Source organism: Marmota flaviventris, chromosome 9, assembly GCF_047511675.1.
Source record: "Marmota flaviventris isolate mMarFla1 chromosome 9, mMarFla1.hap1, whole genome shotgun sequence".
Taxonomy (NCBI): Eukaryota; Metazoa; Chordata; class Mammalia; order Rodentia; family Sciuridae; genus Marmota; species Marmota flaviventris.
The window spans coordinates 68,559,274-68,578,624 of NC_092506.1; positions in this window are offsets into that span (position 1 = coordinate 68,559,274).

Consider the following 19,351-nt stretch of genomic DNA (forward strand, 5'->3'; position numbering starts at 1 on the left):
AGGATAGAGAGCATCCCTTGTACTTTTTCCTATTATTTGCTACAGTGATGACCCAGGACCAGATGTCTCCTCTTGCTATCAGGATATAAGAATTTTGCTGGCTCATGGACAGAAGTGGGGAATCCCTATATCTTCTTACCTGGCTTACTTTAGCAACAAATTCATGTCTGTTGAGTATTCCGAGAAGCAGTTTCTACAAACATTGAACAGTTCACCTGATAAATCCTCACATTAATGGTGGGGTCCTAAATCACCTACCAATTAGAGTTATAGTTTTTCATTCCTGAATCTCCTAGACCACAGAGAATACAAAAAAGTGACTTTTAGATTTGCAAATAGTAAACAAATATTTCCTCAGGCTCAAAGTGAGTAGCCTAATCAAAAGAGTAGGTACCAGCCTCAGACAGTCTACTTGGAGTAGGGCAGAACTAGTGGGTGATAAACTCTGGCTCAGCTTCTGTGTAAGAAAAGAAAGAAGTAGAGCACATACACACAACACTTTGATTTCTCCAGTTTCATCCCTAGGGACTGGTTTCTGTCATAACCTGAAATTTTGTAATTTCATGGGAGTCACTAAAATAAAGACATAAGTTTAGTAAACACACAAAGCTTACAGGCACCTATAATCTCTGGCTAGGTTGACTGGAGAAAAACATTTCTAACAAAAGATCAGTTTAACAAGACTAGAAGAAGTCATTAACTTTTCTACTAAACTGAATCCAACATAAAGAATCCAGAAAAATGAAGAAGCAGGGAAATATGTTCCAAATTTTCAAAAAAAAAAAAAATCTCTAGAAGACAACACTAATGGAATGAAAATATTGAGAGAATATTTTTGAGAGAATATTGAGAGAATATATTTCTCTTACCTGAGAGAAAATTCAAAAGTGTAATCCTAAAGAGGCCCATCAACCTAAACAGAGGAATGCAAGAAAAATCTGAAAATTTCAACAAAGAGATAGACAATATTTAAAAACTATTAAAATCATTGAGGCGCAGAATATAATAGCTCCACTAAAAAGTTTCAGTATAGGAATTCAGCAGCAGACTGGATGAAGAAAACAAGATTAACCAATATGCAGACATTTTGTAGAAAATTATTGAATCTGAGGAGCAAAAAGATTAAAGAATGCAAAAGAGTGAAGGCAACCTAAATTACTATGGAATACCATCAAGTAGAATAATATAGGCATTAATAGAATAACAGAAAGAGAAGAAAAATAGAAAGAAATAGTAAATGCATTTAAATAACAATGGTTGGGATTTTACAAAATTTGGAGAACTGTTTAGAATTCTGAATCCAAAAGCTCATAAGACACTTAATAGGATGACAAAGAGGGTCACATAAAAAGACATGAAGTTCAAACTGTCAGAAGTTGAAAACAAAGATAGAATATTAAAAGCTACTACAACAAAAGGAATAGTTTTACACTGTTGGTGGGATTGTATGTTAATACAACCATTATGAAAATCAGTATGGAGGTTTCTCAAAAGACTAGGCCTGGAACCACAATGTGACTGAGTTATACCACACTTTGGTATTTATTCTAAAATTTAAAGTCATAATATTATAGTGGTACATATATACTCAGCAGCACATTTCACAATAATTAAACTATGGAACCAGCCTAGATGTCCATCAATGGATCAATGAATAAAGAAATTGTAAATACACAAATGCAGTTATAGTCAGCCAAAAATAAAAATGAAATTATGTCATTTGCAGGAAAACGGATAAAACTTGAGACCATTATGTGTAGCAAAATAAACTAAACCCAGAAGGTCAAGACTCATATGTTTTCTTTCACATGTGAAAGCTAGAGAGAAGAAAGGAAAAGAAAGATGGTGGAATGGGGATCTCATGAAAATCAAAGAGAGATCAGTACAGGAGAGGGATAGGGGTGGTAGAAGGTGGCAGAATGGAAGTTGTGGGAGTTATATTAGCCAAATTATATTGTTATTTTTTGTGCATGTGTGAATATCTAACAATAAATCCCATCATTATGCACAATTATATTGCACAAAAAAATGTAGAAGGAGGAAAAAAATAACACTGCAAGGTAAAGGCAGCATTTTACATACTGAGGACCTTCCTAAGACAAGCAGGGATTTTTCAATAGAAACCCTGAAGAACAGAAAGCTATGGGACGGCATATTAGAAAGCTGAGAGGAAAATACTTCTGGCCATGAATAGTATACGAAGCAATCTTGTCTTTTAAAAGTGATGGAGGATGATAATTTTCACAAACAAATCAAAGCTAGAGAATTTATCACCACTAGACTTGTCTTAGAAGAAATGCTAAAGGGTTTACTTCAATCTGGAGGAAAACATTGATAGATAGCAGTATGAAAACTGAATACTTATTGGTAAATATAAATATAAAGTATAATGCAAAACACTCCTACAAGGTGAAGCTCAACACACTTTATACTATAATAGTGGTTGGACAATCAATTACATCTTGATATAAACGATAAGAAAGCTATTATAAACAACTATAACCTAGTTGTAGTAACATGTGACTATAATTCCATTTATTCAGTAGGGGGAGTCAGGAGGATTGCAAGTTCAAGGTTAGCAGGTGTTTGTGTGTGTGTGTGAGTTTGTGTTTGTTAAGGAATATATATATATATATATATATATATATATATATATATATATATATAGCAAACTACAGTGAATCTAACCATCATGATGTGTATCCATAAGACACTAACCACCACCACCACCACAGCAAAAATAAAAGTAAATAGCAGAAAAATTGGTAGTGAGAAGGGAACAGGGGAAGAACAGGGAAATTACTGGGGACTAAATTAGAACAAATTGTATTCTATGCCTTTATGTCAAAGCAATAGCCTCAATAAATATAGTTTAAGAAAAAAGTTATGACATGGACCTTAAAAAAAGCTAATCTAAGGAAAGGATCGTAAAAGTATTTTGTGGAAGGGATCAAATTAAATGATTTCTAGCTTAACACAAACTATTATTGACATGAGATATTTTATGTAAATCTCAAAGTAACCTTGTTGGAAAAATACATATAGATATACAAAAAATGCAACTAAATGATTCAAAAGATATCAATAAAGAAAAAAAATCACAAGAGATGACAGCAGGTGGTAGTAACAAAGGCCTATAAAGAAACATAAAATGATCAGTAATATGGCAATAATAAGTCCTTGCATATAAATAACTGTGTTAAATTCTTATTTGAAGACATCAGTTTGTTTAATGAACACAAGGCCCAACTATGCCATCTAGAAAAGATTCACTTTTCTATTAAGGACATACAAAGACTGAAATTCATAGAATTAATAAAGACATTCCATGCAATTGAAAACCAAAAGAAAGTGTGAGGATTTAGCCATATTTTATAACAGACTATTTCAATTTTGGATAAAAAACATAAAATGAGACAAAGAATATCTCTATAATGACAGAGAAGTCAATTTCTCAAGCAATTATAACAATTTCCAACACATAGTTATCCCAAATCAGTCTTCAAATATGAAAATCATAAATTAATAAACATAAAGGGAGGGATAGACTACAACACAACAATAGAAGGAGATTTCAGTATTTCACTTTGAATTATGGATAGATAGATGATCTAGCTTTAAATCAATTGAAACAGCTGATTATGAATTGTAATAGGGATACATAACATATTTCCAGAATATCTGATCCAAAAGAAATAGAAGACACATTTTTTTCAAAAGAACATGGAGCATTCTCAAGGATAGATTATATGTTAGGCCAAAAAAAAGATATTTACAGATTTATGAAAATTGAAATCATATCAAATATATTTTGTGAATGTTAAGGCATAAAACCTGATGTCAATAATTGGAGTAATTTTGAAAAAACTCACAAACATGTTGAAATTAAACACTTCAGAATAACCACTGAAACAAAGAAGAAATTAAAAGGAATCTTGGCCAAACAGAAACAGAAACACAGCATGCCAAGATGTATAGGATGAGATAAAATAGTCTGGAGAAATAAGTCTGTGGCAATAAATACCCACATGTAAAAAAAAAAAAAAGACAAAAGATCTTAATACTACACCTCAGCAAATTAGATAAAGAACAATACAGTAGAGGGAAATTATCCCAAAATTAGTAGAGGGAAATAAAGAATAAAGTTAGAGAAAAAAATAAATAAACAGGAATGGGGATGTGGCTCAAGCGGTAGCGTGCTCACCTGGCATGCGCGCGGTGCGCTGGGTTCAATCCTCAGCACCATATAAAAATAAAATAAAGATGTTGTGCCCACTGAAAACTAAAAAATAAATATTAAAAAATTATCTCTCTTTAAAAAAATAAAAAATAAACAATATTGAGACAATAAAAGTAAACAGAAAAGATTGTAGTCTAATAGTATTTTTAAAAGATTTAAAAATTATAAATTTTTAGCTTCAATAATAAAAAAGAAGAAATTAGAAATGAAAGGAGACATTACATCTAATACTGCAGAAATGAAAAAGGATTATACAAACTACTTTGAACAATTATATATCAGAAATGTGATAACCCTGAGGAAACAAATGGATGAATTCATAGAAACAAGCAACTTAGTCAGACTAAGGAAATATAAAATCTGAATAGTGTAGTGATATAATGTAAAATGATTGAATCAGTGATAGCCTCTCACGAAAAGAAAAAGTAAGAGACCTGATGACTTCACCACTAAATTCTCTCAAACATTCAATAAAAAATCACCATCACCAGTATTTCTCAAACTATTCCAAAAAGAAGAGAAGGAATATTTCTAAAGTAATCTTATGAGACCAGAATAACTCTAATAATGAGGCCAAGATATCACAAGAAAAGAAAAGTGAGGTCAATATTCCTGTTTCAGTCATCATTTTTGTTACTGTGACCAAAAGAACTGACAAGAGCAATTTTGAGTAGGAAAAGTTCATTGTGTTCATGATTTCAGAGGTTTAGTCCATGTCCAGCCAACTCCATAGTCATGAGGCAGAATATGATGATGAAAGGCATGAGAAAGGAAAGCAGCTCAGACATAGCAACAAAGAAGCAGAGAGTGAAAATACACACACACACACACACACACACACACGCACACACACATTTTGCAAAGACATGCCCTCTGTGACCATTTACTCCCACATACTGTACCTGCCTAAACTTACCACCCAGTCAATCCATATCAGTCCTTTAACCCAGTGATTAGGTTACAACTTTCAAGCTCTTATCATCTCACCTCAAATATTCTTGAACTGTCTCACACATGAGCTTTTGGCAGATACCTCAGATATAAACTGAAACAATTGCTGATGACATATATGCAAAAATCTTGAGCAAAGTACCAGTAAACAGAATGCAACAAAACATTAAAAATATTCTTTATCAACATCAAATAGGACTTATTTCAACTGTGTGAGAATGGTTCAATATATTTAAATCAACATATGTAATACCAACATATAAAAATTAGAGTCCAAAACTGTACAATCATCTCAATAAATGCAGAAATAGTATTTGACAAAGTTCTACATTCATTCATAATAAAACTCTCAAAAAATAGGCATAAAACTAATGTCACAACACAATAAGGGCCAAATATAACAACTATGCCCACCTTACCACTTCTACTGAATATATTCCTAGAAGTTCTTTTTAGAGTAATTAGACAAATAAAAAGAAAAAGGAAATCATCCCTATTGGAAAAAGAGGAAGTAAAATTTTCTGTTTGATGATGTCATTATTTTATACATAAAAATTCTAAATAATCCAAAAAACATTATTAGTTCTGATAAATAAATTCAATGAGATTTTGAGTTATTAAGTCAACATCCAAAGATCAGTTTCATTTGTATATACTAATGGTGATTTATAAGAAATGGAAATTAAGAGAACAATCCTAATTACAATAGCATCAAAAATATTTTGATGTAATTCAACAAAGAGGGGAAAAGTATGTACACAGAAAACTTAAATGTTTATGAAAGAAATTTAAAAAGACACATACAAAAAGATATCCCATATTCATGGATTAGAAGAACTCACATTATTTGAATGTCCAGACTACCCAAAGTAATCTACAGATTCAATTCAATTCTTACCAAAGATCCAAAGTCACTTCATAGAAATAATAAAGTCCTAAAACCATATGGGACCAGAAAAAAACTGTGTTAACTCAGTTAACACAAAATACCTGAGAAAATCAACTTATAAGAAAAAAATAATTATTTTTAACCTGCTGTTTTAGAGTTTTCCATCATCGTCAGATGACCACAGTGATTTGGAGCCTGTGATAAAGCAATATATATGATGGGGAAGTCTATGGTAGAAGAAGCTGTCCACTTTAAGGTGGCTAGGAAACAAAGAGAGGAAGGGGATGTGGCTCCAATATACCCTTCAAGGGCACATTCCCAATAACCTACTTCCTAGTAGACCCTACTTGTAAAAGATTCTACCACCTCCCAATAGTGCCACAGGCTGTGTGGGTCAAGCCTTTAATACATGGGATTTTGAGGGACAATTCATATCAAAACACTAGAAAACCCCAAATAGATAAAGCAATATTGAGCAAAAAGAGCATAACTGGAGGAATGGATTCTTGATTTCAAAAACATTATAAAGCTATTAGAACTAAGTAGCATGTTACTACCATAGCAACCCCACCTTAACCAATGGAACAAGACAGAATGCCCAGAAATAAACCCAAGTATTGATAATCAGTATATTTTTGACAAAGATACCAAGAACACACAAGGGAAAAAAAAAACTAACAACAACAACAACAAAAAAGCTTCAATTAGTGGTTGTGGGAAATCTAGGCATCTCCACATACAGAAAAACGAAAGTGAACATTTTCCTCACAAAACTCAAAGTGAATAACATACTTGAATACAAGCAAACTGAAACTGTAAAGGAAAGAGAAGGAAATGTAAAGTAAAAGCTATACTACATGAGTCTGGGCAAGGATTTATTTAACAGGACTTCTCACACATAGCAACAATGGCAAAAATAGACAACTGGTAATATATCAAACCAAAAATTCTGTGCACAGCCAAGGAAACAGTGTCTGGAAGAGAACATGAAGACTAGAAGACATGGGATAAGGGGTTAATATCCAAAATGCTTAAGGAACTCAAATGACTAATACAAACTGTTTTAAAAATGGGCAATATATATGAACAGATAATTGTCAAAAGAAGATATATTAATGGAAAATAGATGTATGAAAAAAATCAACAATTATTATTATCAGGAAATTGCAAAAAACCCACAATATAAGCTTACACTAGTCAAAATTGCTATTATCAAAAAGACAAATGATAAGAAATATGAATGGATATGGAGAAAAATGGAATCCCTGTATACTATTGCTGAGGATATAAAATTAGTATAGCCATTTTGCAAAATAATATGTAGTTCACAAAATACTAAAAATAGAATTATCACTTTGTCCAGGATAGGCATATTTGCAAAGGAATTGAAATCAGCATGTTTAAGAGATATCTATACACTGATATTCATTTCAGCATTATTCAAAACAGCCAAATCCAGAATTAACCTGGATGTCTACATCAATGGATAAAATGTGGTGTACATACACAATGGGATGCTGTAGAAGAAAAGTCTGCCATTTGTGACAACATGTGGCTTTCTAAGTACAAAAGGGCAAAGAAAAACAGATATTATACAATTTCATTTCTATATGAAACATAAAAAAATGATTTCATAAAAACAGCAGAAAGGTGGCTACCAGAGGTTAAGAGGAAGAGGGAGGGATGGGGTAGAGGGAAAATTTCAGTCAAAATATAAAGTTTTACTTAGTCTAGAAAAATTAGTTTCATCATCTGTGGCACATTTTGGTAATCACAGTTGATTATGATCCTCACTACAAAAAGTGTTGTTGGTAATGCCCAGGTAGATAAAATTGTATTGCACTCTATAAGTATACACAATTATTTGTCATTTAAAGTAAATTAAAGGAAATGAATAACATGAAACCAACACCTTCAAATACTAAAAATACCTCAAAATTTTTTAAAATAAAGTGAATGGATTTTAAAAATTATACTGAGATGATGTTGCCAGTTATGAACTCCATTATACATTAAACTTTAGAATATCCCTGTATTGCTCAAAAAATGCAAAACTACAGAAAGCTGTTATGGTGTGGTAATGGTACAATTCCTTTGCATATATGCCCAGGAGTTGGATTGCTGGACAAAATGATAATTCCATTTTTAGTATTTTTGTGAACTACATATTATTTTGCAAAATGGCTATACTAACTTTATATCCTCAGCAATAGTATACAGGGGTTTTATTTTTCTCCACATCCATTCATACTTCTTATCATTTGTCTTTTTTGATAATAGCAATTTTGAATAGTGTGAGCTTATATTATGGTTTTTTTGCATCTCCCTGATAACAATAAATGTGAATCATTTAATTTTAACACATTTGCATTTAATAGAATTACAGTTAATAGAATTCAACAGAAAGTTATAAAAATATGCATAAAGTTCTAGTGAATTATACTGGTGATATTCTAAATTAATCATCAAAAAAGGTTTTGCTATCATATAGATTTTACACTTTGAAAAAAATTATGCAAAATTTCATACCACCTAGCATATTAAATTTCAGATAAAATTAATATGTAAAGAAATAAAGTACAAAATACTTTGTATTGTAGAAAGCATATTCATATAATTTCAGGGAGTGTAGAAGTAATCGTAATCATCATCATCATCATCATCATCATCATCATCATACCAAATGAGAACTAACAATAAAGGAAAATGCTGGTTGATTTGACTGATTGATATGAATGATTTTTCTATGGAAAATCTCTACAAATATACTCAAAAAATTTAAAAAATCGTCATACATAACATTCAATTTTTTCTGTAAATAACAGATGAAGACGTACTAAAAGTCATCATAGAAATATGGACAAAAATCTAGAATAGAAATTTATGAATACACAAGTGATCAACAAAAGTTAAACAATATATTAACTTGACTAATCAAATGAAAATAATAAATCAAAACAATCAAATATAACATCAACCTATAAATTTGGAAAAATATAGAATGTTAATTATTTTCATGGGATTTTCTCCCCATGAAAGTAATTAAAATTATAATAATTACGGTAAACAATTTTTACCTCATTTACAACATTTTTACTATGAGCCATGCATTATTATTCCCATTTTATTTACATTAATTCATTTGACCATTATCAGGAGCCTGACTTAGGGCCTGTTATTTATCATTCCATTTCACAAAAAAAGAGAGAGTGGAAGAAACCAGGTCTAGATCTGCTCTTCCTTTTCTTTTCATTCTCTATTTCTAGCCCCATCTTAATTCCTCCATTATTCTACTTACCAAGAAAAGAGGATATGCAGCTGTATTCAACAACTTTGTAACATTTTAGAGCAGAAAACATATACACATATGTCTATGTTTAAATATGTTTGTGTATACTTAAGTGCATGTTTACAAATACCCATTTACAAATGCATATATATTCATATGTATATAAATTTTATATGAGAGCTCATACTTGGAGAAAGATTCATGTGTAGGGAATATTTTCTACCATATACATAAATACAATTGTTTCATATCTTTGATTTTCATAATATTCTTTGAACAAAGGAAATTATAGATTAGTGTTGAGAGTTGATTTGTTTTCTGACTTCTGAAACTATTATTTTTCTCCTTTACCACTGATGTGCTATAGCCAACTAGTAGCAATTTGTGAGTCAGCTATTAAATTTTCTAAAAATTGTTATCCACTATTTCAAATTGAGTTATATAATTTTAAAGTTAAATCCAAGTGGCAAATAGTCAAAATCCATCATTTACAACTATTATATCTGAATAGTAGAAACATTACATAATGATGTCCTTAGTGTATTTTTTCCTAAATTTGAATTCAGCAATGTTGATTGGTAAGTTTAGTATCATCAGCCTGGTGGTTATATATTCATCAAATACAGCAGCAGACTCTAAAATCAGAGTATGGATTTATTGTTTTGCTGATTGTATATATTTAAGATAGTGCTGAAAAATTGTTAATAAAGCAGAATAAATCTAAAACTATGTCAGGTCTGTTGCTTTTACATCATGAATAGCACAGGTAAAAGGCAGAAATAGTCAATAGTCTTTTCAGTATTTGAAATTTATTAATAAGTTAGCAAAGAAATCACTGTCTGTTACTGACAAGTGAGTGAAATTCCTACATAGGTCTTTAATATTTTACATTACATTACCCATTAACATAAAAAACTCACCTAAAACTGATATCAGAACAATAGTCACTTGACAATTAACACAATATGTTGCCTAATGGTAAAAGTTAGGTAAATAAAATAGCAGTCTGTGAAACTCAATGACTGTGAAGAATTTGCAATGAGTATTAGGTTTTAAATTATTATTTGGAAATTGTTTGCTATACATGCTTTATAACTGTAAAATATGTAAGAGCACTTTTTTCTTTATCAAATTTGTAATTAAATATCTACAGCATACAATTGCTACACCACCCTGAAAAATGTAACTTTGTTCCCATTTTCTTCATTTTCAAATGTCTTTTGAAGATTTTCAACTTATTTGACATATGAATAGAACAAAAACAACAGAGTTATTTGTAATATTTCATTTCATATACATATTACTTGAAAATTAAGACTACACTATACTATGAACAGTGTTTTGAATTTCAACAATATATCATGGTCAAGTCCCCATGTTTTTTAGTATTCATTTAAAAATATACTAAAGGAACACTATTCTTCCATATTAAGGATTTATTCATAATTTATTTGACTGATTCCAAAACCTCTTTTTGAATAGAGGACCTCTATATTTTAATATTAAAATTTAATTCTTCATAATTTTTCAGAAACAAAATGACCACTCAGGTCACACATGTTTAAAATTCCAAACATATAAGTATGATTACTCTTCAAATAACTGTAATTACTAATTATTTTAGGAAGTTTACTGCTTTTGTCTTATTTTAGTGTTTTATACTTTATGTTGTATTTTTTGTAATTGTGCTATATTTTTTAGTGTTTTCTCACTTAAAATTGCCAAGGAGTTGTTTAGTTTTGCACAATTATTAATAAATAACAATAAAAGTGGCAATAAACAAAAAAAAAATTGGCACCTGCAATAAGGATACATTCACATTCACATGTCAAGGGCAGCAGACAACCACCAGGCAGGCACCAGTGGCAATAAAAAGTGTATACCTGTGAATGTCAATCCTTCCAACATGGAAAACTTCTTCATTATTAGCATGGTGCAAAGATTGCCATTAATTATGCTCAGAACTGGAGACTGAGAATAGGTTCTCACCAGGATGTGAGGTTTATAAAATACTTGGCCAAAACATCACCAGAAATCTCACATGCAATTTATAGATGTGAAACAACTAAATATATAATTAGAGATAAGAGTATTAGCTGCAAAATAAAGAATAAAAACAGAATATGACTTACTGCCTTTCACACCATGGTGACTTCTTGGTCTGAGACCCAGGATCCATAATTGCTTCCTCACATACTTACAACTTCCTAGGTACTTCCCTCTGTTAGGGAAATGCCTGCCCACAATTTCTTGAGAATACCTTACTTTAAAATCTCAGATAGACGTAATATTCTCAAAGAAATCTTTTCCATCCCCTACACACACACACACACACACACACACACACACACACACACAGGCTTCTTGTCCTATAAATTGATTTTATCATAATCCTGTGTTGTGGAGTGCATCATATCCTCAAAAAAAAAAAAAAGTACGAAAAAAGAAAATGTTGAAGGTCCAATACCTGATACCTGTGAATGTAACCTTATTGCAAAATAGTTTTTGATGATGTAATCAAGCTCAAATGAAGTCATGCTAGATTAGAGTGAGTTCTAATACAATGACTAGTGTTTTTATAAGAAGGCGAAATATGGACACAGACAGACACCTGGGGAGATTGTTAGATGATGGAAAAATACAGAGTATGGAATGACAAATGTTCAAGTTAATAAATGTCAGGGGCAGCAGGCAACCACCAGGTACTCAGAAAAGCCAGGAATAGAGTCTTCTCCAAAGTTTTCAGAGAAAGCATAGTTCTACCAACACCTCAATTTCCAGATAATATTTTCTATAATTATGAACATGAATTGCTATTGTTTATATCACCCAGTTTGTGATACCTTAATGTGGCAGCCTTAAGAAATTAATACACCCCCACCACTCTATCCCTGTTTCATTCATAAGTTCAACAAGTTTTACTAATGATCTGTAAGGCAGCCTAATCCTCTCCTTCCACTTAATCTTCCACTGATCAATATGACCCTTTAGGCAAGGAATGTTACTGTTACAGTCTCTGTACCCTACACAATTACAACTATAGAAGGGGGTACTAATAAATAATGGTTTATTAAGTGATTAAATGTCACTTTTGATCTTTCATAGTGAGGGTCTTTGTAAGGTTGCTAGTATCTTTCATAGTGAGGTTCTTTATAAGGTTGCTAGTATAAAGTTGCTAGTGAAGAATATTATTCAAAGAGAGTTTGAGGGCTGAGGAAAAAGACAGCAGTCTTTAATGACAATCACAAATCTATCTAAAGTAAAGAAAACAACAGAATATGTGCATTTTAAACAAACAGGTCTTAGATTTTTTTCTTGTTGTTCTCATCAACTATGCAAATAAAATGCCATTTCTCTTTGATTGTCTGAATGTTCTTTACTTCATCAACATAAAAACAGCCAAATGGACTTTCAATGAACTTGAACGATATGTTTTGGAAAGTCTGAGAAACAGTACAGCATAATGGATAAACTCTGAAGTCAAACTGCCTTAGTTTGAATTTCTGCTTAGCCAATCCTTAGGAATAACCTTGAGAAAGCATTCCATCTTTCAAGGACTGTAGTTCCTCATCTTTAAAATGAGATAAGAATATATGATACATGAATCATATGTAAGTTTTCAAAGAGATTGTGTTTAATATAGTGTCTTGGTTCTAGTAAACAAAAGACTAAATTAGAGTTATTTCTATTGTTACTATCATTATTAATGGAATGACTTCTATAAGAGTTATAGTTATTAAGTCTTGGTGTGAGTCTGTCTTAGTCCAAGTGTGCTGATATAACAATATACCCTAGATAGACTAATTTATACAAAGCAGAGATTTATTTCTCACAATTGTGGAGGCTAAAAAGTCCAGATCAAAGTGCTAGCATCTGATGAATCTGGTGAGGACCTTCTTATACAATCTTACATGGCAGTTAGAAGAAGGGCAAAAGGGACCTGAACACTCTCTCCTATGGCAGAACAGTACAAGAAAGAGATACCATTCCAATCAACTCAGCTTATAATTGCCTTAATCCATAAGAGTGAAGCCCTTATGATCTTTGTACCCCACAATAGGCCCCACCTCTCAACACTGAAAGTTTTTCACACATGAATTTGGGGGAACACATTCAGACCATAGCAGAATCCACCAGAAATTTCTTATAACTCAGAAAGATAAAATATCAATGATCTCAAAACAGGTAAGATCACACGTTAAGTAACAGACACCTGACAATTACCATAGTAAAACATGGAAGGAAGAAATGCTTTTGCCTTCAAGAAGCAATCAGTCTGGACTTAGAATTCAAAGACTGGTTTAATTTTATATCTCTGGTAGCATTAAGACATACCACTATAGCAAGGGGTTGTGTATAATTAATTTATGGCTATAGAGGGAGATAGATAATTTCAAGATTCACAAATTCCCTGCTTTCTCTCAAAACAATTGTATCTCTAGTTGGGCACACAAGACATTATATGTTCTTATGGGTGAGTTGGTATATATGTACTATATGAATTTATACCTCTTACATTATGTTTCTCTTTAAAAACTTCTTGTGGTACTGGGGATTGAACCCAGGGCCTTATGCATGCTAGTCAAGTGCTTTGCCACTGAATTTTTATACCTCTGGTCCATATTTTTTGTTTGTTTGTTTGTTTATGATTTCTTTTTTCTCCTTAGCTGATTCTTTCAATGTACTCTCTTTTGTAAACCTCATTTCCTTTTCTCTCTCCTGGTTAAAAATCTACAAATTCTATTCTTTTTGAGATTACCTTCTACATTTTAATATGTGACTTTGTAATTTAAAATTGGTAACTGAACAAACTCTAGATAGGGTAAAGGGGAGAAAGGGGAAGGAGGGAGGAAAGGGGTGTAAAAAAGATGGTGGAATGAGATGGACATCATTACCCAAAGTACATGATGTATGAAGTCATGAATGGTATGAATATACTTTGCATACAACCAGAGATGTGAAAAAATGTGCTGTATGTGTAATATAAATTTAATGTATTCTGTTGTCATATATAACAAATTAGAATAAAAATATTAAAAAATAAAATAAAATTGGTAACAGAACATATCCCTGAAAAAAAATTGAAGTATAAGTTTAATCTAATTATTAATACCTACCACTTTCCCCATTCTTGATTTTATATAAGTTGGTTCAACTTTTCTTTTAAACATCAAAAGAGATATTGTAATTTTATACAATCATTTATGAATTTGTCAAATATCTATATTTGCTCTTGTTCACTACTCCTATTTGTATCACACATCTTTTTCTGGAAATATCCATCTAGAATGTAGCCAATAATTCAATTTCATGAAAAATACATCCTTTAGAAAGGCATTTGTGGAAGTGCTATAGGTGGTAAAATACCATATTATTTTATTTTGATTTTTAAAAAAATGGGTAAGAATTAAACTGGTATTATTTTTTTTTTCATGGAGAACTTTGAAGAGCTCATTTTCTTGTCCATTGTTGATAATGGGAAATCTATCATTTTATCCTAAGTAATCTGTTTTTTTTAATATTTCTTACTTATTTTTTAGACATTTTACTTGACTTTGCAGTGTTGAATTTTCTCTATGATATATCTTATCAAGTATTCCTTTTTATTGCACATCTCAACTATTGGACATCCTTAAAGTCAGAATTCATGTCTGTTATGGTTTGCATGTGAGGTGTCCCCAAAAGCTCATATGTCAGACAATGAAAGAAGGTTCAGAGAAGAAATGTATGGGTTACAAGAGCCTTAACCCAGTCAGAAAATTATTCACCTGATAGGATTAATTCTGTGGTGACTGAAGGCAGATAGGGTGTGGCTGGAGGAGGTGGGTATTGGGGACATGGCTTTGGGGTATATATTTTGTATCTGGCCAGTGGAGTTGCTCTCTCTGCTTTCTGATGGTCATGTGAACTGCTTCCCTCACCACACTCTTCTTCTTTTTCAGCCTTACCTGGAGCCCTGAGGAATGAAGCCAGCTGTCAATGAACTGAGACCTCTGAAACCATGAGCCCTCAATTAAACTTTTTCTCCTCTAAAGTTATTCTGGTTGGGTCTTTATGTCACAGCAGGGAAAAAGCTGACTAAAATAGTGTCCTTTACCAATTTTGGAAATTATAGAACCCTATCACTATAGTTTTATCTCTCTCCCTTTGTTTTTATTCTCCATTTCTGGAACATCAAAAAAGTTTATGTTTGATTTTTGTCTTTTCTCCTTCATCTCTCTTAACCATATACATATTAGCTGTCTGTGCTTTATCAATATACACTTCTTCCTTAGTATGCATGGGAGACAGGCTCCAGGACTCCTTCAGACACCAAAGAATTTAGAAGCTCAAGTCTCTCATATATATTGTGTAGCCTTTACATACAACCTACCTGCACATTCACCTATGCTATAAATCACCTCTGGATTAACATTCACACCTAACAGAATGCAAATGTCATGAAAATACTTGTCCTGTTGTATTGCTTCAGGAATAGTGATGAGGAAAAAGTCTGCATGTGTTCAGTACAGACATATATTTTTCTTTTAAATTTTCTAATCCATGATTGTTTGAATATGTGGATGTGGACCTCTGCATATGGAGGAATGACTGTTCAGGAATGTTGTGAAGAGTAAATGATCTAATGATAAAATTTATAAAATAGTAGCTATGCTACTGCACAGTGGAAACTATAGCTATACTAGTACTATAATTATTAGTTGTAGTAGTAACAGCAACGATGGTTGTTATGGGCTTTACTGTTGATGATTAAACAGAAGACTGGATAAGTTTTATTCTTTGTATCATTAAGTAACAACATCTGGTACATATTATAAATGCAAAATATTTTTGAAGAAACAATGGAATAAATGAATACATTTAAAATGTCCTAAGCACCTTATATTTTGGAATATTTCTAACTAGAACAGTGTTTGTTTTATAGACACAGTAAATTGATAAACCCACCTTCTTTACATCCTTGGTGTGGAAAAGTAGAGTATTCTTTTTACTTCTGAAGCACAACACTATTTTGGTATTTATGCTTTATATTACTACTTATTATTTATTAGGAAAAATAAGGGAGACTATTAGATTGGACAAAGCAAAGTCCTTAAATAAAAGAAACTATATTTTACACCAGATGAAAAGGAGTGGGTGGAGTGTAAAATACTCATAATTTAACCCAGAGAGATCTTTATGAATAAGATCTTTCTTTTGCCTTGATCAAGGAAGACATTTAAAGAAATGCATGTGGTTTCAGATGTTCTAAATATTTTCCAGAACTCTTTACTACCAATTACCAACTTACCTTTAAAAAAAAAAAAAAAAAAAAAAAACAGCTTGATGCTGATTAAAATTGTGCAGCTCCGGAGGCTGAGACAGGAGGGATGCTAATTCAAAGACAGCCTTAGCAAAAGAGAGGCACTAAGCAACTCAATGAGACCCTGTCTCTAAATAAAATACAAAATAGGGCTGGAGATGTGGCTCAGTAGTTGAGTGCCCCTGATTTCAATCCGTGGTACCTCCCAAAAAACAAACAAATAATAATGGATTTATTTTTTCTGTGCACATCTATTGTGCAACCATATTTTCACATTTGTTTAGATTATTATATTTGTCTTTGTGATGTAGTTGTAATTTTTATAACTGGATTTATTTTGTTCACTGCACTTAGTTTTCCTTTAAAAGCTTCATGGCCACTATCCTTGCAACATTTTTCAATGCCAATGAGGCACCTTTCCCAGGTGTTTTCTGGATTTACCCACACAAAACCTCAGAACACACATTTGTAGTAATTTTTTTTAATTTTAAAATTTTATTTTAATTGATTTGTAATAATTATATATGTGTATGGGGTACAGCATGGTAATTTATTACATGTATATAATATGTAGTGATCAAATCAGAATTACTATTTTCAACCCCTTAGAATTCATAATTTATCTCTGCTTGGAAGCTATGAACTCCTCTATTTCAGTTTTTTATAAAGTATATACATAACAATTTGTAAATTACAGTAACCCTACCATGTTATAGAAGAGTAAAAGTTATTTCTACTGTATTTTGATACATATTGTCCAATCCTCCTCCCTTTGTAGCCTCTAGTAATCACCATTTCACTTTCTTCTTTTATAAATTCTATTCTTTAAATTCCATGTGAGATAATGAGGTAATTTTGTCTTCTGTACCTGTCTTTTTTCATTTAACATAATGTCTTCCAGTTCTATCCATTTTGCTGCAAATGAAAGGAGTTAATTCTTTTCTTATACCCAAATAATATTTTATTGTATATATGTGTTATATTTTCTTTTTCCATTGATTTGATGATGGACACATTGGTTGACTCTCCATATCTTGGCTATTATGAATAGTGCAACAATAAACACGGGAATACAGGAATCTTTTTGACTTCCTCATTTCATATTTTTTGGATATGTAAACTCAGTTCTGGGTAGTTGAGTCATATAGTAGATCATCTTTTTAGTATTTGGAGGAACCTCAAAATTGTTTTATATATGGAAGTACTACTTTACATTTTCACCAACTGTATATGAGTGTCCTTTTCTCTGCAACCATGCCAGTGCCTGCAATTTTTTGTTTTGATAATAATTATAACTGTAATGAGATGATATCTCATCGTAGTTTTGATCTGCAGTGTCTGATTATTTGTGATGCTGAGTAGTTTTTCATATACTTTTTGGTCACATATATCTTCTTTGATTTGAAACATAAGAAATATGTTTTCAGATTATTTGCCTATTTTTAAATCAAATTATTTGGTATATTGTTGTTCAGGTTTTTTTTTGTTTTTTTTTAGTTTTATTTTTGTTGTTGTTTTCTTAAGAGATGTGTTACACAGGCTGGCCCCTAACTGCTGAGCTCAGAAATCCTCCTGTCTCAGCCTTTGAAGAACTGGGATTACAGACATGTGCCATAGCACCAGATACTAATCTCTTATGAGATGAAATTTGTAAACATTATCTCCCCTTCTGTTGGTAGCCTTTTCTTTCTGACAATTATTTACTTTACTGTGTAGAAGCTTCTTGTTTGATATAATTCATTTGTCTATTTTAGCCTATGCTTTTGGGATCTTATCCAAAATAATCATTGCATATATTATGACTTAAAGTGTTTCACCTACTTTTCCTTGTATTGTTTCACATTTTATATTTAGCTCTTTGGTCCATTTTTATATGATTTATTTCTTACAGTTGTGGAGGCTAAAAAGAAACCTGTATGTCCTTCTTATACCTCTGTAGAGAGAGGTATAAGAGCCTAGTCCTTTTTTCTGCTTCGTTTTGATTTTTTTCCACCAATGTGTATGGAAGAGGGTTTTCTTTCTATACTGTGTTATGTGTTGTGTGTTGTGTGTGTGTGTGTGTATGTGTATTATCCTGTGTTGAAAATCAGTTGGCTTTATATTCCTGGATTATTCTTGTATTCTCTATCCTGTTCCATTGGTATATGTGTCAGTTTTTATGTCAGTTAATTTTCTATTTTTTTAAGTGAAGTCATTTGAATCTAAAGAATATAGGTTAAATAGCCCAAATATTCACAACTCCAATTTATCATTTGAATTTCAGGTATAATTGATTTAAAAATTCTTCTACTTCTTCTGAAAACAGATTCATCAAATGAAAACCTCCAACACTCTCAGATAGACAGCAAACAGTCCTGTCCCTAAAGAATCAGTATTCAAGTTGATGTAATTTCTATTACATAAATTTCCGTGGATTGGATGGGACAACTATATAACTGTGACAGATAATAAAATATCCTAGATTAGATGTTGATGGTATATAGAAAATATGAATATCAGCCACAAAATATTCTTGAAATATTTAAATTTTACTACATTTCTAGTGTCATACTTTTCATGAGTTTAGTGATTATCTTTCAACTCCAGTATGTTTAAATGCATATCAATGAGCCAGATAAATGTAGTAAAAATTTGCATAATAGATTTTTCTCATTTGATGTCTCTTATTTATCACTCAGA